Raw genomic sequence first — 23,363 nt, forward strand, 5'->3', positions numbered from 1 at the left:
TCCTCCCCTGATTCCAGTTCACCGGATCCATCTGTGATTCTCTTTTCAATTTTTTTTCCCTCTCCCTCTCTCTGCTTTCTTGTTTGTTTGTTTTTCTTGTTTCCCTTTTATATGTTTTGTCCCTTTTTCTTTGATCACTAACTTCTATCTATCTGCTTGCTTAGCTTGACATATTAAACACTTGGGACAAAGATGCAAGCTGATGCCCCACCCCCCCCTCAAAAAAATTTAACACAGAAGGGGTGTTTTTGGGCATAGGCATTGGAGTGTCATTGGTCCTGGGGGGAGGGGGGCATGCCCTGATTAAGCCGTGCCTAGCGAATGCAGCCACACCACCACTGGTGTTTGCACCTCCTTCTCTCCCTCTTTGTGCCTCCTTCTGTCTCCTTGTGCCACCTCTGCCCCCCTTGTGTGTCTCTCTACCCCCCCCCCCCATGCCTTCTTCTGCCAACTGTGTCTACTTCTGTCTCCCTTTGTGACTCCTACTGTCTCCTAGCAATGACTTTGGGCCCACCCTTGATGGCCACCTAGCTTTTTGGGCAAGATTTGTTGGGGCTAGCATAAACCGAGCCCCTAGTCTCTCTCCAGACCCTAGGCACCTGCCAAAGTTGCCTTGAAATGATCCAGCTCTTTGTACATCCCTCTGTGCCTCCCTCTGTCCCACTGTGCCTCCTTCTATCCCCCTTTGTGCCTCCCTCTGTCCCCTTGTCCCACTATCTGTTCCTGTTTCCTTCCTGCGCTCCCGCAGTCCAGTGTGTAAAGGCAGAGTATAGGCAGCAGAAGCTGTGCTCTAACCTCCCCTCTGTAGTCCAGTGCTGTGCCTGTGCAACCATCCTGTAGGTTTTGTGCTTCCTCTAGTGCTGGCACCTCACTCTCACTATGGCATTGTGCTACCCAGGGCCGGATTACCGACCAGGAAACAAAAGCAGTCGCTTGGGGCCCCATTCAGAGTCAAAGGGGCCCCATCAGCACATAAACCAGCCCTCGCCATCCTGTCAGTGGTGGCTGAATGGTATAATGGTTAAACAGACTCTGAGCAGTGCAGTAACTATGGAAAGATGCATATCATGTTAAAGCTCACTTTCTCCTCTTTGCAATGATATATAAATGGCCACCCTATGCCTTTTAGTTTTCACTATTTTCGCGATCGAAATCGCGGCCACAGGACGACTTTTCTCCAAAGTCGGCAGCTCGTTTCAGCACAATGCAATGAAATATAAGGAACCCAGGGGTATATAATTACAAACATCATGCTGGTAGGTGTGAGGATGTAATTAATTAGTTGTGGGTATGCTTAAAGGCATACCCACAGGCACTGCTCGGAGTCCCTTTAAGGGCTCTGCCTCTGACACAGGAGACCAGGGTTCGAATCTCGGCTCTGCCTGTTCAGTAAGCCAGCACCTATTCAGTAGGAGACCTTAGGCAAGTCTCTCTAACACTGCTACTGCCTATAGGGCGCATCCTAGTGGCTGCAGCTCTGGCGCTTTGAGTCCGCCAGGAGAAAAGCGCGATATAAATGTTATTTGTCTTGTCTTGTCTTGCCTTGTCAAATGATGCCGTGTGCTGCTGATTGTCTTCAGAGCCAGGCTCTCCTCCTAGGTCCCCCTCCTTCTACTGTGTGCTCTGCCGCTGCCCACTCCACCCTCCCTTCCCACAGAGAACCACAGCTGCAGCAAGAATTATAGCAGCAGATGGCAAATGCTCACTCACCTATCCATGATCCAAGCGATAGAGATCACATCATCTGAAACCCATCTGTCTCTTCTACAGTGCAGCCGCTCACTCTGAACTTCCTGATTCTCAGATCAGACAGGAAGTAGGAAGTAGCAATAGAAGTAGTAACAGAGCGGCAGCACTCTAGAGGAGACAGATGGGCTCCGGATGACGGGACCTCTATTGCTTGGATCGCAATAGGTGAATGTGAGTCATCTGGTGCTGTCATTCTCTCCCACTGCGGCTGCCTTCTCTGCTGGACTATCGTAATCACTGGGATGGAGACTGCATGGTGGCTGTCTAGTTTGGGAGGAAATCGGTTGTTCGGTGGTGGGGGTGGTTATATAATTCTGTCTGGGGAACGGCTTCCGGTTTGGCGGTGTCCAGAGCTTTCTGCTATTGCCAGGCTGGAGATGCAGGGGGAAAGTGCTGCTGCTATGATATCTGGCACCCTCTTCACAGGGGTCCCCCAGCCCCTTAGTGCAAATGTCCCAGCCATTCATCTCTCACTGCATTTTGCCGCTGCTCTTCCCTGCATTGTGCACCCACAGAGGAAAGCGGGCTGTTGCCCATAGCAACCAGTAGCTCGGCTGCCCCGGTGTGTGCGGCATGTTGCTGTGCAGCTGCATCTTCTGATTCTATTACGACATGATGGGGGGCCCAAATCAGTTACTTTGCTTAGGGCCCCATTTAGCCTTAATCCGGCTCTGGTGCTACCTGGTGCTACTCTATCTTCTATCTATCTATCTATCTATCTATCTATCTATCTATCTATCTATCTATCTATTTGAGAGAGACATACTTCTCATCCTTTCTTCTAGCAGAGCAAAAAAGATGGATCTTTCTGTTTATGCTACATGCACATAAGGTATGCAGATCATTCCAAACTGTTCTTTTAAAAAAAATAAAACATCATGACATGTTACATATTTGGGTAGAACGATTTTTTGCATAGGAAAAAAAATGTGTACATGATCCATAAACCATCATTGTTTCTATTAAAAGAAAGAAAAAACATGAAGTCTCTGCTGCCACATACCTGACATTCGGAGCATGTAAAATTCAGTTTGGATTGTAAGCAAAATCACAACATACTTGCCAATAGGATAATTAATTAAACCAAAAGGGAATAGAGCCTCTGCCACAGGGAACTGCGTTTTTGTGTCTTTCAGTTCGAAGAAAGGATGTAAAGTACATTGATCTTTAAATTTCATTTTCTGTGTAACAATTATCAAATGATAAAATGACCATTCCAAGCAAATTAATTGTCCTTTGACACAAGGCTCATTTTTATGAGCAAGGCTGTATTTTAATGAGCTTTTTTTACCTATGCTGAGCCTTAAATCCAGTCATTTTCATTGCAAGTAAACACAGCCCAACTGTTGCATACAATTTCTGCATTCTTATGTCAGTCATCCAAAAATACTAATTTTTTATGAGAAGAGATGAGCAAATAAAAATTCTCCACTGGCAATTCAACTAATTGTAAATTATTGTTTGCATTTATATTGCGTATCACTGATACATAAATATGCTATCTATATGTATATATAGCTGCTCATGCTGAGTGTCAGATTGATATACTGTATATATCCAATCTGGTGTATTATCATAGGTAATTCAGCGAGGTGTTTCAAAACAAGCAACCACTCTACAATAGCATGTGGAGAAGTACCGTCTCCATTCGGCCTTGTATATGTTGGGTGAAGGTCACAGTTCCTTAAAAGGACCATATGGGGTGGTTGGCTCCCCTCAGAAGGGGTAGTAGGTGAATCATGAAGTGGTAGGAGGCGCCTGAGTAGATGCAGTGTGTGGTGACAGTAGTAATACATACATAATATATAGTAATATAACTTGGTCCTACCTTAAAAATTCAGTAGAACTTGGTACAATAAAGGACATTTATTGGTCACTTTAAAAATACAACGCATTTCACAGCGTGAGCTTCCTCAGGTCGAGTTCAAAGCCTTAAGTGGCACAATTTCCAGTTCGGGGCGGAACTGTAAACTGTGCCACTTAAGGCATTGTACTCGACCCGAGGATGTGGCTCACGTGGTGAAACGCATTGTCTTTTTAAAGTGCACAATAAATATCCTTTATTGTACCAAGGCCTACTGAATTCTTAAGGTAGGACCAAGTTAAATTACTATATATTAAATATTACTACTGTCACCACACACTGCACCTATCCGGGCGCCTCCTACCACTTCATTATTCACGTTCATAGTGGGGCATTGTGGTGTGACATATCAGGCGCATAGTAATACGAAAAGTTACACTACAATTAGGCCTGGATTTAAATCATAGAAGCCTATAGACACAGGTGTCCTGGCACCCTATACTTCACCCTCTATGAATCTACAAACCCCCGCTGAAGCGCACCACAAGTGTGTTAGCTGAACCAGTTGTCATTTCTCCCTTACCCATCAGGTGTCAGCTACAGGTGTCCCTTAGCATTAGGTAGCCAGAGGTACCCTAAGTATTAAGTAGCTAGAAATGCCCCATACTGAAGGGCGATCTCATCAGTGGAATGCTGAGAGCTGGGTGAATATCCTCATTTACAATCAACTTGAGACTCTGCATAAGGAAGGAGGGAGACACTAGGGAAGGGGTTTAAGCCACCTTTCCATCATCTGGCGCCTGTAGGCACGTGCCTACAGTGCCTTATGGTAAATCCGGCTCTGACTACACTGTAAACCTATGTGACATTCGCAGTGTATTCAGTGTGGTGTCAACAGAGTGCAGCACCCCAACACACTGCATGCAGTGTGTTACCACATAACCTGTGCATTGACAGTGAGAGTGACAGTGAAGCATACTATTTATTGACTTAAATGTTCATATAACATATGGTGTGTTCCTTTGTTTATTTACAGGGAATGCAATGCAACTCCCAGTGTGAACATATTCTCAGTTAAGCCAATTAAACTGTGTGTTTTTGGTATGTGGGAGGAAACCCAGAGTGCCCAGAGGAAACCCACTTAAACATGTAAAAAACACTGAGAATAGGTTCATGGTGGGTGTTGGATTGCATTCCCTGTAAAAGCAGGAATGCTCTTTTTTTACATTTTCAAATGTTTAGAGAATTTAGAGCTTGTAAGGGATCGATCCTCTCGGCCGCAGTATGGTCTGAGGTGGCGACAGAGGTAGAGTCAGATGACACTCAGGCAGGGGTTTATGTAATAAATAATCATGTATGGATGCTGACCCTGGCTGGGATTGAGTCCTGGTCTCTCACATTGGAGGCAGTGCACTTGAGCACTATGCTATAGCTGAGACACAGCCAGAATGTTTTGTTGTTAGTACTGGTTACTCAGCTGACATGTATTGCCACCCGTGTCAGCTGATCTCTCTCTCTCAGCTGATACTTAAACAAGATTTTTGCCGGCGTGTGATTGGCTGTTGTGTGCATGTGGCCAGCCACTGATTGGATGCTGTCAGTATTTAAACCTTGCTGTGACACTTGCATCTTGTCCGTGATAGCTTTGGCTTGCTGGTTGCTCTGTTTACCTGCTGTTATTATATTGGATTATATGGATTTTGACCTCTGATCTTTTACTGGATTCCCCTTGTCTGCTGCCTGAACCGACTAATTGCCTGGATTATCGTTACGACTGTTTGCTGCCTGCCTTGACCTCGGATACGTTCTTTGACCTCTCTCCTGCCTAGCCCTCCTGTACTGCGACATCTCTGTTTGCCCGTGTATGACCCTGGACTGTTGCTGGACTTCGCTACTCTGTATTCTTGTTTGGCCTGGAAGTTTATTTGCTCACTCTGAATTCAACTCCAATACCTTGCACACTGAAGGCCTGGGTTTAACCGAATTTGGGTAGGTGTTGTCTCTCACCTCTCGTTCAAGCGGGGACGCGCCACATAGGGTGAAGCGTGTGGAGGTAGATTGGGGCATTGGAGCTGATTCATGAGTGGATATTCCTACAGGCCTGACAGAGCTACTGTGTAAAACCTTTCAAGCATCCACAGTCAACAGCAGGCAGCACACTCCAATTTTACAAGTACTTATGCTGTTTTATGTAGTGCTTGTTGCAAAATTAGTGTAATGCGCTATTCAAGTAGCATAATGAGTGGTACCCTAGTTAACAAGGGTTATGCTAATTGTGTAATGCACGCTGCTTAAACAGTAGAAGTACTTGTAAAATTACTACAGTATTTGCTGCCTTGCAGCAATTTTACCATCAGTTAGTGAATATATCTCATTATACCTAATATAATTCTGGGATTCTGGGGAATCTAGTGAGGCAGGCATCTATTGTTCTCCATCAGGGGCGTTTGTAGGTTCCTGGGAGATCCGGGGCATCCATGACCACCAAGAGGGAATGATTGTGCAGCAAGAAATGGGTGTGGTCATGCCGCGTAAAGTGGGCGTGGTCATAGGTGGGGCCAAATGTACATGAACATAGCAGTGGCATAACTTAAATATATTTAATAGGCAGTATTTCACATATATAGGCCCCTCACCTGGCTTCTGTCTTGTCTTTGGTTGGCTGGCCTGTGTGCTGTACTTGGCTGGTGGTTATGCTGGGCTGCCTGGCTGACGGTTATGCTAAGCTATGCTGTGCTGGCCTGGCTGGCGGTGATGCTGTGCTGGCATTGCTGGCGGTGATGCTGTGGTGGCATTGCTGGTGGTGATGCTGTGCCGGCCTGGCTGAGGGTGATGCTGTGCCAGCTTGGTTGGCGGTGATGTTGAGCCGGCTGGCTTGCTAGATGACTTGTTGGGGGCTTTGCTGGGCTGGGCAATTTGCTGGGGGCATTTTGGGGGGCTTTGCTGGGCTGGGGGCTTTACTAGGCTTTGCTTGGCTGTATGCTTTGCTGGGCTGGGACCAGGAGGCTTTGTTAGGCTGGGGGGTTTACTTTGCTGAGGGCTCTGCTTTGCTGGGCTGGGGCCCTGGGGCTTTGCTTGGCTGTAGATAGGTGCCTCCAGTGTAGATTAGATAGGTAGGTTCCCCCAGTATAGTTTAGATAGGTAGGTGCCTCCAGTTTTTTTTTTTTTGGGTGGTGGGGGGGTTTCACCTTAGGTGTACTTAAATTGACAAGCATATCTGACACTTATGTCTAAATAGTCTCGGATTCATTGCAAATAGGTCTTACTACAGGTATGTGTATGCTTCTGAAATTGCGTAACCACGTTTCACTTACCTTCTAACAATCCTCACTATGATCTAATGTGACCATGGTTGTGGCTGCAAACTTTTGTCATCTGATCGCATACAGTTTTTGAAAGACCCTAGTCAGGGTTTGTTGGATGACTCAGGCTTAATAAACAGTTATTACTGCTTTGGAAGAGAGCACACCGGGGTGCTATACGTCTTTACACAGCATCACAGATTGAGGTCTTCTTTATCCGGTTATTCCGGCTACTCCTGATAATAATGTATTTGTGTGCCTCTAAGGAAGCGGCTTTTGGCTGTGAAACACGTGTCAGGCATTGTTTGGTTCTGTGATTGGATACTTTGTTCATATGACTGTAATCAAGGAGAATGACATTAATGAAGAATAAAAGACTGATGATGTTCCTTTAAAAACCCCTACTGTCTGTTTTGTATATACTTAACCATTTCTTTTTCACCTTATACAACAGAGCAATTTTCAACTCCCATTCATTCACCAATAGCTTTATCACAATGAATTGATCTATATCTTTGTTTTTTCCACCACCAATTAGGCTTTCTTTGGGTGGTACATTTTGCTAAGAATTACTTTTTTCTATATGCATTTTAACAGGAATATTCAAAAAAAATGGGAAAAAAAATCATTATTTCTTAGTTTTTGGCCATTATAGCTTTAAAATAATACATGCTACATAATTAAAACCTATGCATTTTATTTGCCAATTTGTCTCAGTTATTACACCATTTAAATTTTTTCCCTATCACAATGTATGACGCCAATATTTTATTTGAAAATAAAGGTGCATTTTTTTCAGTTTTGCGTCCATCACTATTCACAAGCTTATAATTTAAACATTTTTTGTAATATACCCTCTTCACATACATATTTAAAAAGTTCAGACCCTTAGGTAACTATTTATGTTTTATTTTCCCCATTAAAAAATGTATTTGGGTAATTTTTGGTGTAGGAGGTAAACAGTTAAATTTAAATGTAATAATGTGGGTTTATTTTATTAAAAAATGTTTGTAGATGCAGTTTCACTATTTGGCCACAAGATTTTTTTTTAGTCCTGGAAGCGAGAACTCGCTTCCAGGAAGCACTAGGAAGACGGGAATTTTTTTTTTTTTTCAGAAAGAAAGTGGCCTTTGATAAGAAGCCGCCAGTTTTTCTGCTGGAGACTTAGATCGATGGGAACTATAGTCCCATTCATTGATTTCAGGGCTAACGGGGGGGCCGCATGGGAGTGCGCAGGTACATGCGCAATCGTGCATGGGAGCACGCAGCAGCCGCCTGGACGTCCAGGCGGCAGGAATGGTTAATAAATAGTGTTACTTGACAATTTTTGTCAAAGTCATTTTCGTATCGAAAAGTCTATTTTGGATTTAGAGAAAATTTTTCACAAAAATGGCTTGTATTTATGCTTTAATGTTTTACCTCGAAAACACAAGAAAACTTTATCTTTACTGCAAAAAAAATTGGAAGCAGGAGATTTGGGCGCATGAGACAAGTGGACAAAAAGGGTGCCCCATTCACTCCTATTATAAATATTGTTTAATGGGCGCCAAACAGGGAAAAAAAGGCGCGGGAGATTATTAACGTTTTACAAACGGCGCCCGGAGATTTCTAAGGTTTTATAACTGTGCTTGTGATGATTTAACTTTACAAAATGAGCCCGTGACGAATAACATTTATAAAGATACTAAACATATTTATCCTGTTTAATTAAAACATGATTTAACATTTTAACCCTTACTGTCTGTAAAACATTATTATTCACAAAATAAAGCGATCAGTACGTAACGTAAATTGTAATATATTTTTTACAATCACTATTTGTAAAACATTTCTAAAACATTATTATCCACCCAAAAAAATTATTAAAATGTTTTTATTTATTTTTTTATTTATTAATGTTTGTAAAACATTATTATCCATAGGGGGTCTTAGGTTTAGGCACCACCAGGGGGGGTCTTAGGTTTAGGCACCACCAGGGGGTCTAGGGATTAGGGATAGGTACAGGGAGGGTTCTGTGTGAGAGTAGGGTTAGGTATAGTTTTAGTACAATTTTAATTATACTAATCAACAGTTATTATGAATGTACTTATATTAATATCATTGTTATAAACAATATTTTCACATTTTATTATTATAATAATAAACGATAAATCAAGATTATCCATAACAATATATAATTCTAATGTTTAAACAAATATTACTGTTTTTTTTAACAAACATAATTATACGTTTCAGTTTAGAAACAGGGAAGATTAACGTTTTAAGAATTGCCAATTTCATACACATTATTTAATGATTTATAAATTCTTAAAACACTATTTGTAAACGAAATTCTACAACATTTTTTTATAAACGATAATACTGCTTATCGTTTACACCACGCACCCTTTTTTCCCGACGCCCTTTTTTGATGTACGCAAAAAAATTACAGTGAATATTGATGTTTTTACCGCAAAAAATTTCAAACAGCACAAAAAAACGCGAAAAATAAAACTTATTTTTGATGTCATTTTTCGCCCAACAATCGACTTTAATGTCATTTTCATAAATATTAATGCAAAAAGACATTAACATTAATGTACAGGCCTTTGTGTCCGCTAGCAATTATACTATATTTTCTATCTAAGACTAACATTGCAGTAAGTTTTCCAGAATGTTACTCTGACATTTAAAGGGATGATATTTGCGGTCTTATGAAATCCTTTCAAAGATGTTTCAACAGCTGCTGCAGCTCCTTCATGGCTTTGGGCTTCTTTGGGTGGGAGGTGGCAGAAAACAAAAACAGCATGATGTGATAATAAACTTCCTTGTTTGTTAATATTTACCTCAGTACTATTTTTACATTGAATGTGGGTTGACCATTACAGCTGTGCATCACAGTGCATTGCCAAGACTAGTCAGCAAGACCGCATAACCTATTTATCTCCACAGAGTTTGCTTGCGTGCTCGCCATACAGATTTATAGGTTGTTCTTGCAGCTGTATGGGGTCTATTTAAAATAGAATAATACTGTTACACAACGTAAGCTGGGTGTAAGTTCTATTTGCTCTCATCTGACTACAGTAGCATTTTAAGTCAATTTTGAAGCCTTCCATTTTTTATTGCATATGATTGTAAATTTGCATTATCGAGAAATATATTGATTTTGAATACATTGCACATCTGTACTTTTTGCGATTTATATGTAAAATGCTTGGTGGCCGGCTCCTGTAGTTCCTCTCTACTAGCAGAGTTCCTTCATCAGCACAGAGCAAATTACCTAACCCCACCCACCTTCACTCTCTCCGCAACCTAATTTTTAGGGGCCAACACTGCTTCTCCCTATACAGTGTGTAATAAAGTATATCCCTCCCCTCACCTTACTAAGCATATCTCCCATTATCCTTCTCTGCCAGCAACATCCATTTCTTACTGTTTTTTTTATAATTTATGCTTTTAAATCTCCTTCACATGGGGTGGGGTGCCTAAAGGCGTTGAATCCACCACCTGCCAGCCTCATAATATTGTGGTGAAACCCCTCCCACACTGTGATGTCAGAGCCATGGCCCTTACAGTTTTCTGTCTGTGAACCTTGTTGCATTGTGGGATATAACAGCTGTTTCCAATTGCCAAGCAAGCAGTATCTCCCTCTGTGTATAGAACTCTCAGTAAACAAACATTCTACCTGAATCACCTAGCAGGACTAAGGATGAAATCACTTGTGACGAATTTCAGAATGCAAATCAGGTAGAGGAAAGACTTTACAACAGGAAAACACTAAGTAAATAATTTATTAATGGATATTGTAAAAAATATAAGCAATTGTATTTATTATGTTATTTTATCTACAGTTCCCCTTTAAGGCAGCAGAAAGGGGTAGGGAAAACGCATGAGCAGACAAAAGCTCCCTTCTCTCAACCCCACAGGTTCAGAAGAGTGATGAGGGAGTGAGCGTTAAAAGATACCCAAAGTGACATGTGACATGATGAGATAGACATTTGTATGTACAGTGCCTAACACACAAATAACTATGCTGTCTTCCTTTTTTTCTTTCTCTGCCTAAAAGAGTTAAATATCAGATATGTAAGTGGCTGACTCAGTCCTGACTCAGACAGGAAGTGATTACAGTGTGACCCTCACCGATAAATTCCAACTTGAAAATACTTCCCTAGCAGAAAATGGCTTCTGAGAGGTAAAAAGAGGGATTTCTTATCAGTGAGGGTCACACTGTAGTCACTTCCTGTCTGAGTCAGGACTGAGTCAGCCACTTACATACCTGATATTTAACTCTTTCAGGCAGAGAAAGAAAAAAAGGAACACAGCATAGTTATTTGTGTGCTAGGCACTGTACATACAAATGTCTATCTCATCATTCCTGTCACATGTCGCTTCGGGTATCCTTTAAGGCATGTCATTCTCCTCCTAAAAGGCTGCACTTTTCAGCTAAGAGGCATGTTCTTGGCAGACCAACCAAGTGCTCATTACATGGTGGTGGTGGGGGCACCAGCAAACAGGCCTGTCTGGAGACTCCTACAGCTGCAGGCAACTGTGGGAATGCTGTGTACCAGGAGGAGAAAGAAGCAGAAGATCCAGATCCTACAGAACCAATGACTGTATCACAACAATCACATATATCAGGGAAATTCATCTGCACTCTTCAACTGCCCAGCTTTAGGAGTAATCTGTGTTGTGTTAATCAAGCACACTCGGCCCTTATGCAATTAACTTTTTCTGAGTTTTCCCCTAAGTGATATTTCAACCTTGTCAATAAAATGCTGTTTAAATCACCAGCAAGCAAGAGAATGCTTAACCTTTAGAAGACCGCTCCACGTCAATTGGCGTGGACACAGCCACAGCCCCAGGACCGCCTAATGCTGATCATTCCTGGGGGTGGAGTTTGCAAGGGATTGCGCGCACCAATGCGCACCTAATAAGACTGTACAGTGCTGCGATCTAGGATGGCACTGTACTGGGGATAGCCGTGTGACACGGTTGTCCCCCTGGGAGGCTAAGGGGCTGAAGCCTATGACAGCCGATCACAGTGATTGGCTGGTGGGGGGGAGGGAGGGAGGGGCAGGGGGGAAATAATGAAAAAAAACAAAATTCATTTAAAAATAAATACAATAAATATTTGTATAAAAAATAAACATCCCAGCAGGGATCAGAGCCCACCAACATAGTGGGCAGAAAAGAGGGAGGGGGGGGGGGGGGGGGCGGATCACTTGTGTGCTGAGTTGTGCGGCCCTGCAGTGAGGCCTTAAAGCTGCAGAGGCCTATTTAGTGAAAAATGGCCTGGTCTTTAGGGGGGTTTAACACTGCAGTCCTTAAGTCATTAAAATAGTTTTGATAGTACCTTATCACCTACTTTTGGTACTTTTTCGATTGCAAAGTTCTGAAATGTTATTCTAAATAGAAGAAGAAAAATGATCTCCTAGGAGAAAACTCAGGAGAAAAGGTTAATTGCATATGGGCCTCAGAGTACAAGCGAGTCAGCAGATTGCAGCTTACTTTTTATAGTTTTAGCTCCCCAATAAACTCCTATTGCAGTGATGGCGAACCTATGGCACGCGTGCCAGACCCGACACGCGTAGCCTCATTTGCAGGCACGCAATTGCTGCTCATCTGGCCATCGTATGATTGCACTGAACTAGCCACGGCGCCAGTTCATAGCCCGCAGCCCCGCTCCAGCCTGCATAGTCTTACGGCAGGCAGAGCAGGGCTACGGGAAGATGGCGTCTGAAGCCCTGCACTGGAGACTATTTGTGTCTCCAGTACAGGGCTTCATCCCACAAGTGACCCCATTTTAGAAAGACGACACGCCAAGGTATTCCGTTAGGTGTATGGTGAGTTCATGAAAGATTTTATTTTTTGTCATAAGTTAGTGAAAATTGATTGTTATTGTTTTTTTTTTCCACAGTGTCAGTTTCCACTAACTTGTGACAAAAAATAAAATCTTCTATAAACTCATCATACACCTAACTGAATACCTTGGGGTGTCTTCTTTCTAAAATGGGGTCACTTGTGGGGTTCCTATACTGCCCAGGCATTTTAGAGGCCCAAAACCGTGAGGAGTAGTCTGGAAACCAAATGCCTCAAAATGACTGTTCAGGGGTATAAGCATCTGCAAATTTTGATGACAGGTGGTCTATGAGGGGCCAAATTTTGTGGAACCGGTCATAAGTGGCCTCTTAGGTGACAGGTTGTATTGGCACTGAAGTGCAGGTGATATATTGGGTGCGTAGGCCAATAAGACTGCATTACATTATTTTTGACTAGACCCATGTTAAGGAGAAGGCCCAAAAAAATGTTATGTTCGGAAACTTGGAGTGGTTTCCACCGGAAAGGCTGGGTATGGCAGCTTCTCGGATTGGCGGTTGCTTACTGTGTGGCATAACGGTTGGTCTCAGCCACAATTAAGTTGTAGAGATCTACGGTGCAGGACAGATGAAAAAAGTCTAGAGCCAATCCTAGATTATCTGTCTCCAGACTGGGCGGTGAAAGGGGGCAGTACGGGTGGGGCAGAACCAGGGGATTGCCAATTGGGATTTGCCAGCACCTCTGGGAGACTATGGGTAGTACGGGCCCATTTTGCTGGTGGCTGCAACTCGGGTCTTAATGCACATGCCACCGAACCAGTTTCTACTATCATGCTGATGCTCGCCACTTCACCAGGGTCTATAGTAGTACTGGTGCTAAGTCCAGGAGATGCTACGCTGCTGGTGCATGCCTCTACAAGAAAACTCGGATAAGCACTAGCACCACTCTGCTGCCCTTGAGTATGATCCTGCGCCACCTGCGGTCCAGTCACATGGGGTGTGGTACGCTTGACTCTAGCCGGGACCTCAACCTCGTCATTGCTATCGGTCAGAGAGCCACTGCTGTTCACAGGTTCGTATTCTGACCCGGATGATTCCTCGGATGAGGCTTCCCAATCTCACTCACCCCACTGGGCCAGAATCTCGGCGGCCTCTTCAGCGGAATACCCCTTTTTTGCCATGGTGGACTGCTAAATTTAGGGGGTATTCCTCTGAGACTACCCAGGAAAAAGAGCACCTACCTAGTAAAAGGGAGTACTTGTGAAGTAGAAAGCTGTGGTCACTGAGCTTTGATTAAAAAAACTGATCTTTACAGCGCCACAGCTATTGTACAGTGTTTTTTGCATTGATCAGAGAAAAAAATTCTGTCACTGCGGTGGGGCGGGCTGAACGCAAGTGCAGGCGGATGATCAGGCCTGATTGGTCAAACACTGTGTTTTTAGTGTATCCTAGTGACCCTAATATAGATCTAACTGCGATTAGTAATGATCACTTACAGATACTATATAGTAGCAATGCTGATTAGCGACAGTGATGATGCTAATCAGCAACTAATTAGTGACTGCGGTGTGGTGGGCTGGGTGCCAACTGATGCTAACTACCCAACAAAGGGCCCTAGCTAAATAACTGGCCTAACTGTTAACACTAGTGATACTAAAAAAGTGACACTTTTCACTGATAACTGTTTTTAGATCACTAAGATAGTGACAGGGAGGTGATCAGGGGGGTTCTGAGGGGGATCTGAGGGTGTGGGTGGGTGATCAGAAGCCTGCAGGGGGCAGATTAGGGCCTGATCTGATGGGTAGGAGTGCTAGGGGTTGACAGGAGGTGATTGATGGGTGTCTCGGGGGGTGATTAGAGGGGAGGATAGATGCAATCAATGCACTGGGGAGGTGATCAGGGGGGTCTGATGGGTCTCTGAGGGTGTGGGTGGGTGTTTGGGTGCCCGCAAGGGGCAGATTAGGGTCTGATCTGATGGGTAGCAGTATCAGGGGGTGAGGTGGTGATTGATAGGTGATCAGTAGGTGATTATAGGGGAGAATATATGCAAGAAATGCACTGGTGAGTTGATCAGAGGGGGTCTGAGGGCGATCTGAGGGTGTGGGCGGGTGATTGGGGGCCCGCAAGGGGCAGATTAGGGTCTGATCTGATGGGTAGCAGTGACAGGTGGTGACAGGGAGTGATTGTGGGTGATCAGTAGGTGATTAGAGGGGAGAACAGATGTAAACAATGCACTTGGGAGGTGATCTGAGAGCGAGTCTGCGGGCGATCTGAGGGTGTGGGCAGGTGATTAGGTTCCCGCAAGGTAGTGTACAAGATACAAAGGCGCCAAAAGAATAAAAGGTAATTAAAAGAACTTAAAAAAACCAACTGGTTAAACAGAGGAGGCAGCGGTGGTCTTACCCCCTACAAACAGACATAGGCAAGGACTGCGATTCAGACAGTCAACAATTTATTCGAAACTCCAAAAAACAATGCAACGCGTTTCACTGGCCATACATCCCGCCTCCTCAGGCAAAATACAGTAGGAGTCACAGCATCTGTATTATATCAGCGAGCTCGGCGCCTCTGTGAGGTTCCCGCAAGGGGCAGGTTAGGGTCTGATCTGATGGGTGGCAGTGTGATGACAGGGGGTGATTGATGGGTGATTGACAGGTGATCAGTGGGTGATTACAGGGGAGAATAGATGTATACAGTACACGGGGGGGGGGGTCTGGGGAGGATCTGAGGGTGTGGGGGCGGGGTGATAAGGAGCCCTCAGGGGGCAGTTTAGGACCTAATCTAAAATATAGATAGTGACAGGGGGTTATTGATGGGTGATTAGGGGGGTGATTGGGTGAAAACAGTAGTCTGAGGGAGTGATCAGGGGGGGTCTGAGGGGTGCTGTGGGTGATCAGGGGGGCAGGGGGACAGGATCAGTGTGTGTGTGCTTTTACATACACAGCTGCCTCCTCCCCTGGTGGTCGTTCGATCACTGGGACCACCAGGGGAGGAGGCAGGCAGTATAATACACTTTGCTATCTTAGCAAAGGGTATTATACTTTAGTAACGGAGAGATCAGAGGGTTAACAACCCGCCGGCGCTGCTAATTGGCCGTCGGGTTGACGTCAAGGGCGGGCGGAGCCTAATGCCGGGCAGATGCGCGCGCATTCCTGCGTGCAATCCCCGTGCGCAATCCTTGGTTAATTAGTCCCCAGGTGCCGCTGCCAATCTGCGTTACGCAGTCCTGGGGGAGCCACCTTGCCAACGCCCATAGGTAGTGGGCGGTTGGCAAGTGGTTAAAGGTATAACCAGAATCAACATTTGTTAGTTTGATGTATGCATAAAAATCAGATGTAACAAAGAAGAAATAAAAAAGTGCTAAAATAAATTGTCCTGGAGCACTTGCAAGCCTCTAAATAAATTGGCTGCTAAAGGGTTAACTATATCTATTGGAAAAAGTACAAAGCTGCAATGCACAGCAACTTTGTGCATTTCTAATTAATGCAAATTTACTGCCCTATGCATCAAAACAATGTAAGGCTGATCTAGGGCTTTAGGGTTCGTGATATGGCAAATTGTCTTGTTCATCTAAACTGAGAAATAAGTGCCAGAGCCTAACAGCAAGGAGGTTAAAACAATGTAATATAGTTTCTATTTTTTTTTTAATGTAAAAGCCAAATATGAGATGTGATTTCCCATGTTTAATTTTTCCAGGAGAGAATGCACTACTTGACCGCTTCCACATCATATATGTAAACACTGCGGTCAATTAGTGAGCAGGGATACAACTCTGCCTTGCCAGATTGAGCTGTACGGACAATCTGGAGTAACAGATGCCTGGGTGGCTCAAACGGAATTCTGGATCCCCGGAACACTTCCTAATCGCTATGTAAATGCAGTTATGCTTGGATAAGATGTGTGTCGGTGTTAAAGGAGCAAGGTTTTGTTTCACATGAAGAGTGAGATAATAAAAATAATAGGCAGCCAGATTCCTCCATGGTTTCATTTTGAAAGATGTTCGCTGGCATGCGTTCCAGTTCCGCCATCCTCGTGACCCTGAAAAAATTCTCTGCAGCGGAGGTCATGTTAATATGAGCATTCGCACAGACAGGCTGTTCCTGGCTTCAGAGCGCAAATTAAAGCTCACTCCACATAAAATTCCCTTTTTTATACTGATCTTATGTTTTTAGCTAACATATTACTGGTATATGAAGATTCAGCTATTTTTTGCTGCTTGAATATATGAAAACATTATTATTATTATTGATTTACAGCATAAAGCACAAACATATTCCTTGGTGCTGTGCAGAGTAAGAAACAAATATGGGGTACATTTTAATACAGGAAATAGTATACATAAAATGGACACCAGGGGTGCAGCGAAGGTTTTGGTGGCCCCAAGCACCCCATGCCTTGAGCCCCCACACACACACACAATATTTGTGGTGTGGAAAAAAATGGGTGTGGCTCCAACACCAAAGGGCGAAGAAATGGGCATGGCCAAGATGTGCTGTGGGTGGAGCCAAATACTAGCAAAATGCAGGTAGTCCGCGGTTAACATACAAGATAGCGTACAGGTGGTGCCCTCAGTTTAGGTAACGAGCTATAGGTGCTGGAGTATAGGTAGCCAGGTACACGTGCTGCAGTATATGTAGCCAGGTACATGTGGTGGCCTCAGTATAGGTACTGAGCCATAGATGCCGTAGTATAGGTAGCCAGGTACATGTGGTGCCCTCAGTATAGGTAGCAAGCTATAGGTGCTGCAGTATAGGTATCCAAGTACAGGTGGTGCCCCAATATAGGCAGTGAGCTATAAGTGCTGCAGACAGTATAAGTAGTGAGCTATAGGTGCTGCAGTATATGGGTAACCAGGTACAGGTGGTGCCTCAGTATAGGTAGTGAGCTATAGGTGCAGCAGGATATAGGTAGCAAGGTACAGATGGGGCCTTAAGTATAGGTAGTGAGCTATAGGTGCACCAGTTTAGGTAGCCAGATGCAGGTGGTGCCCAGGCAGAGTGGCTTACCTCATTCCAACGTGGATTCGTCTCGCTGCGCTCTTCTCCTCTTGCTGGGCTCTCCAACTCTCGCCACCTCGCCACCTCGCCACATCCAGGTTACTTCCGGCGAAACCTCTGATGTCATTAGAGGCGGCGTCGGGTAACCATGGAGACAGGATGCCAGCGGCAGCATGAGGAGAGAGCTGCGAGGAGTACTCGCAGGAGCAAGGTTGCGTAAGTTTTACGGGGGAGCCACCCGGGGCTGCACAGAGCAGGTTGCCGGCCGCCAGCAACAGAGCGAGGCCACCCTGTAAAGTGAGTCCCAAAGCAGGGGCTTGCCTCGCTTGTACGCTCGCAGCGCCCCTGATGGACACTGGTAAATAATACAGAGTTGGTAGATTCTAAGGCTTAGGCAACATCGCTGGGGTGAGGCTGTACCTGCGCAAAGTCATCCTACAGGCTGATGATGCAACCTGTTGCAATGTGGGAGAAGGGAGGGGGGCAAAGGGCCGAAAGCCTATAATGGTTAAATGGAATGGAATGGCTTATCTTTTCTCTCTGGAAAAAAAGTAGCCTGGAGTGGACTAGCAGAACACATCTTCAGTTTTCTTGTGATTGCATTACGTAGCTGGTTAAAGCAACACAAAGACTAAAGCTTTCACTCGTGCAGAGTCTGCTGTGCATAAATGCTGCACACTCCTGAAGTTAAGCGGTACATTAAGAGTGCCATTATGTACTATGGCTCTGGGCCTATAATTTACTTTGCAACTCAATACCGCCTGGTAAATATTAAGCTAAATTATAATCATTCGGACCAGAATGAATAATTACAAATCATGTTGTACAAAGTGAGGATTCTACTATATTTTTTATCGCTATCATAAAATAGCAATGATCATTAAAGCTATGGCGCTTTTTATGAGATTTAAAGATAGTATAAAACTATCTCTTGTTAGAATTTAAGTATTATATGATTGAATACGTAGGCCTCAGTTACTTTAACTGAGTTTAGTTAAAAGACTTGATTTGCAGAATCTCCCTTTAAGCAGCATTTCTAGAAACACTGGAACATGGTTTTGTGTTTTGTGTCTTGTGTCAAAACCAGTCAAGGTTAAAGAGCTTATCTAGGCCCGATGGGCAGATATTGAGACGTTTTTTTTCTGTAAACATCGAGTGTTTGCATATTTTGTGAAGGAAAACAAGAGTCCAGTACATTAAACAATGTTCTTCTTAGAACTAGGTGATAGTTCGTGCATGCGCAGTAAAGACCGTGCCTGTCATTATATCACGAGATTTTATTAGCTAATAGCAGGCGATGAGTTATTGATACATCCCTGCTCAGATGATGTCACATTTAACTCTTTAGAGGTCGGTATTAAAGCAGCCGATGGGCTCCAGAGAGCCACTTCTGACTTCTGCTGCTTCTGACTTCCTGATGACTTCCACCCTCAACTCTTTTTGTAATGTATTGTCATCTTATCTAACTGTATGCTGTATATAGGCCTAAGTGCCACGTAGTATAGATGTAACCTAAGAGAAAAGACTGGTTACCATTCACCAGGAATGGGACCAAGAGCTTGTAACGCAAAGAGGACTTACTACAGACCAATGGCTTTGCTGAGGTGTAAGGAACCTGTAGATATAAGCATCTGTATATCTGTTTACTGAATAAAATCCTGAAACTGTAATGACGTCTAAGAAGTTCTCCTATGCTGCTTGCTGTGATGAGAGTCAAGTTATCACGCTTTCTGTGATATGGTGCCGAACGAAGGTGTAGTGTTGATGCCAATAGCAACCAACGTATAGATTCTTACATCTCTTATATTTGTTCATTTACAAATTCATGTATGGAAGATATTTGAAACCACTCTCAGCTTTGCTCCACTCCCTGGTGTTGTCTGGAGAACACCCTACAGTCAGCATACATTTAATTAAGACGCCCATTGAAAGGGCGCAGGAAATAGTGGATAGTATACCATCGGTAAGATTACCAATATTCTACTAGTGTGTTAAAACCTTGAACCAGGTGCCATAAAAAAAGGAAATTAAAACACCAGGCTCTATCAGAAAATTCAAGCCAACCATAAACTTTTATAGAACTTGAACGCTTGTTTGGTCAGCTGACTTTTTTTTAATACATTGAACTTTCCACCAACAGAGTGAATAAACACTAACCCAATAAAGCTGTCCATGATAAAGGAAGTTCCAAATCATAATACAAAAATATGATTCATAAAAGGTGAAGGATGAAAAAAAAACCTCTTTGCTACTCTCCTCACAAGGATTCCTGCCCATCTGAATGGGCTGTTTTTTTTTCTTCCTACCAGTCCACAACATGTTCAATCCAGATGAGGGCTTGAACTTTATTTTCTTCCCATCAATAGTTCCCCAGAAGACTCTGGAAAAATTAAGTTAATTAACTGACAGCAGTGCTAGGCCAAAACCAGTATAAACCCTGGAGTGATTCTTTGCTCATAACCCATTAAATAAAATACATTATTAAACCAAATTTTAAATAACTTAAACGTTTATAAAAGAAAAGGGGAGGTGTGTGATGGCAGACATTCCAATGGAGTCACTGGATTATTTGCATAGTAACCATGATTTTCATTAGTCCTGGCATTTGCAACCTTGCATATATTTCTGAAGCCAATTACCCATGAATTTATCATTGTGATCTTGTAAATGCAATTTAAATGGTAAACAATAAACTTGATTGATTTGCACAATCTGTCTGATTGTTTTATTTAGAGCACTGTTTTCCAAGGTGACTTTACATTATTATGGATGCATTATTCTGGAGGAAAACTATTTTAAGTTTGAAGGATGTTTTTTTTTTTTTATAGCATGTCTAATTAATCTGGTTCAGTTATCACTTATTTTAACTCTGAGTATTTAATCCCTATTTTCATTTGGTTTCTTATTTTGGCTTTTAAATGATCATGACTGTTCAGTGAGGCACTGATGTTTTACCTGGTTATCTTCATCTTCTTACTAAAGTAAGCCTAAATATCCATATACATTCAGGCATGACGGACCCGAACCCTTGGGTGATATTGCAGGGCTAAGGCTGTACAGATGTGTCTGTAACCTGCAGGCTAGTGACATTTTCTCTTGCTATGCAGGGGAGTGGAGGGCTGACAGAATGGTGCAGGCGTGTGTGGAGAATAATGCTTTCACCAGAACTTGACCAAAGCGGTCCACCAGGACATGCTGAGGAAAGGGTCGGGCTGCTGTATACTCGCTGGATTCTTAACAAAGGCAGTTATTGTTGGACACCTAGGATGAGTTTCATCTAGCGTGTGTACGCAGCTTTATGCTCATTTTTTATTGAGTCAGGTTGTGAATGACCAATCAGTGCAGGCAGTGAATTGTCCATTGATTCTGATGGTGTGTTATGGTCCAGTTGAAGTCCAGAGCAGTTTTCACCTTAGTCTTTGTAGTGTAAACAGATACTTAGGCTCCCTGCACACTGCAAATCCGTTTTCCGATTCCGTTTCCGATTCCGATTCCGTTTCCGATTTTCCTTGAATACATTCAACAGAAAAACGGATCAAAAAAATGCAGCATGCAGTTAAGATTAAAAATCTGAATCGGAATCGGATGTAAAAACAGATTAAAAAGCGGAATCGGAATCTGAAATGCATGCAGTGTGCAAGAGGCCTAAAAATGTAGGATCGGTCAACTGACAGTTTTTGTGATCCATTGTGATTCGGCAAAACAATCACTGAAGATATTGTGTATTCAGGAACACTTGGGTGTTCAGAAACTCCACACCCAAATACTAGCTGTTTTCATCATAGAATCTTTAGTTGGCTTTCCCCATTGCCCTGACAGCCAATCAATGTTCGAGGACAGGAATTATCTTAGAATTCTGTGTTAGGAAAATATATCGCTCTGCTTAAACTTCGAAAACTGTGTCGATGGTGTTGTGCACACTGTTTGAAGCCTTTCAACAGTAAAGTGCTATATGGGGCTTATTTGACTGTTACAGCATATTTGAAAAGGAAGGAAGTAGGTGAGTGCTAATTTATCATGTCATTACTGTGTGGGACTTATTTTGCACCATTTATATTGCATTAGACCAGGTATAGGAGAATATGAGTGCTGCTGATTTTGATATATTTATTCAATATCCGCTCTCACCATGTTATTCCGTTGTAAGGTTTATTTTACTCTATATACACTGTACTAGGTCAAGCAACAAGAAAGTGAGTGCCACCGTCTTGGGTAGTTTAAATCAACATTGACACTCACCATGCGCATGCTTTGTAGGGCTTATTACATTTCTGTTAGCCTGTGTTAAAGTAATGAGGAAGTGAGTGCAACAGATTTCAATAAATGTATTTAAAGTGTACCCAAGGTGAAAAATATATTTAAAAAAAAAAAAAAAAACAGACACTTACCTAAGAGGATGGAAGCCTCTGTAACTTGCAGAGGCTACCTACGTCCTCCTGGCTCTCACCACTGCTGTGTGCAGAGCTTGTTGGATATGTTACATGGTTGCATATCACCTCAAGCATGAGGAGGCTATACTGAGCCTGTGTGAGTAGTAGTAGTACGTCTGTGCTTGTGCATGAGGAGGAGCACATTTGTGATTTACAAGAATGTTGCAGGCAGTGGCGGTGGTCTGCAGGAGGACACAGAAAGCTTTTGGAAGGTCCGAAGGCTTTCTGTTTTTTGTTATTAGGTTTGCCTAGCATTTACTTTAACTTCTCAGCATGTCATTCCTTTGTGGGGCTTATTATTTTCCCAGCACAGATTTCTAAAAGTATTCTTTGCCCTCAGTGGGTAATGGCAACGGAGGTTCCATACAAGTTATCCCAGCACCATCACAGACTACACTGACCCTAATCAATGAAACAGGAGCTCTGGTTCAACATGAAGTTGCTGGGCAATCTGTAACCCTAACCAGTAAACTCCTGTCTCCTATAAGTCTAATTTTGTTGTTACTTGCCTGTCTCTTCGCTGCGTGCTCTGTGCATATCTGAGGCTGTCGAGAATCTGCTTCTGTATAAGATAATTTGTGGTGTTCTCAGGCTTCAATTTGTAGAATAGGCACTTTAAGAATGACTTCATAATAATAGCTGATATTAATAATGGCACAGACTATCTTATATATACATTTTTATTTTTGGAAAAAGAAAATAAATGCTGAATATTGATTAAACATCTTCACATGTGATTGCTGAAAATTATTAGAGGCTAGAGAGCTGTGAGAACAGATCTTTCATATAAAATATCTGATTATAAAGTAGCACACCTCTCTATGTGCCGTAATGATTGCTGGCAAATAGTTAGTAGGTAAATGTGCAATGTGAGATTGTACTGTAACACAGAAAGCTATGTGTGCACTTTTCTTTTCTTTTTTTGTTAGTATTGCAATGACAACCTTCCTTACACTCCTGCAAAGCAGTGTCAATTTTTATTAAATACCCATATATACGCAGGTATAAGTTGATAAATTTTGAACTGACTCACAGTGTATAGCTGAATACTCACCTGACAACGCAGGAAGATAGATGCCAGCAATGTCCTCCGACTATAAGCGTTTCCCGATCCATCTTCCAGCCGGCTGGTACACGCGATGTCACGCGATGGCACACAGTGGATGCAAACGGTAAGTCAAGCGATGATGGTACTTTGTTCTGAGTCATTCGGGATCTTTAAGACCTGTTCCACCTTGATGGTCGCTATCGCCACACAACCCCAAACGTTGTTCGTGTACCAAAGT

The sequence above is a fragment of the Hyperolius riggenbachi genome, chromosome 9 (genome assembly GCF_040937935.1).
Source record: "Hyperolius riggenbachi isolate aHypRig1 chromosome 9, aHypRig1.pri, whole genome shotgun sequence".
In the NCBI taxonomy this organism is placed as follows: Eukaryota; Metazoa; Chordata; class Amphibia; order Anura; family Hyperoliidae; genus Hyperolius; species Hyperolius riggenbachi.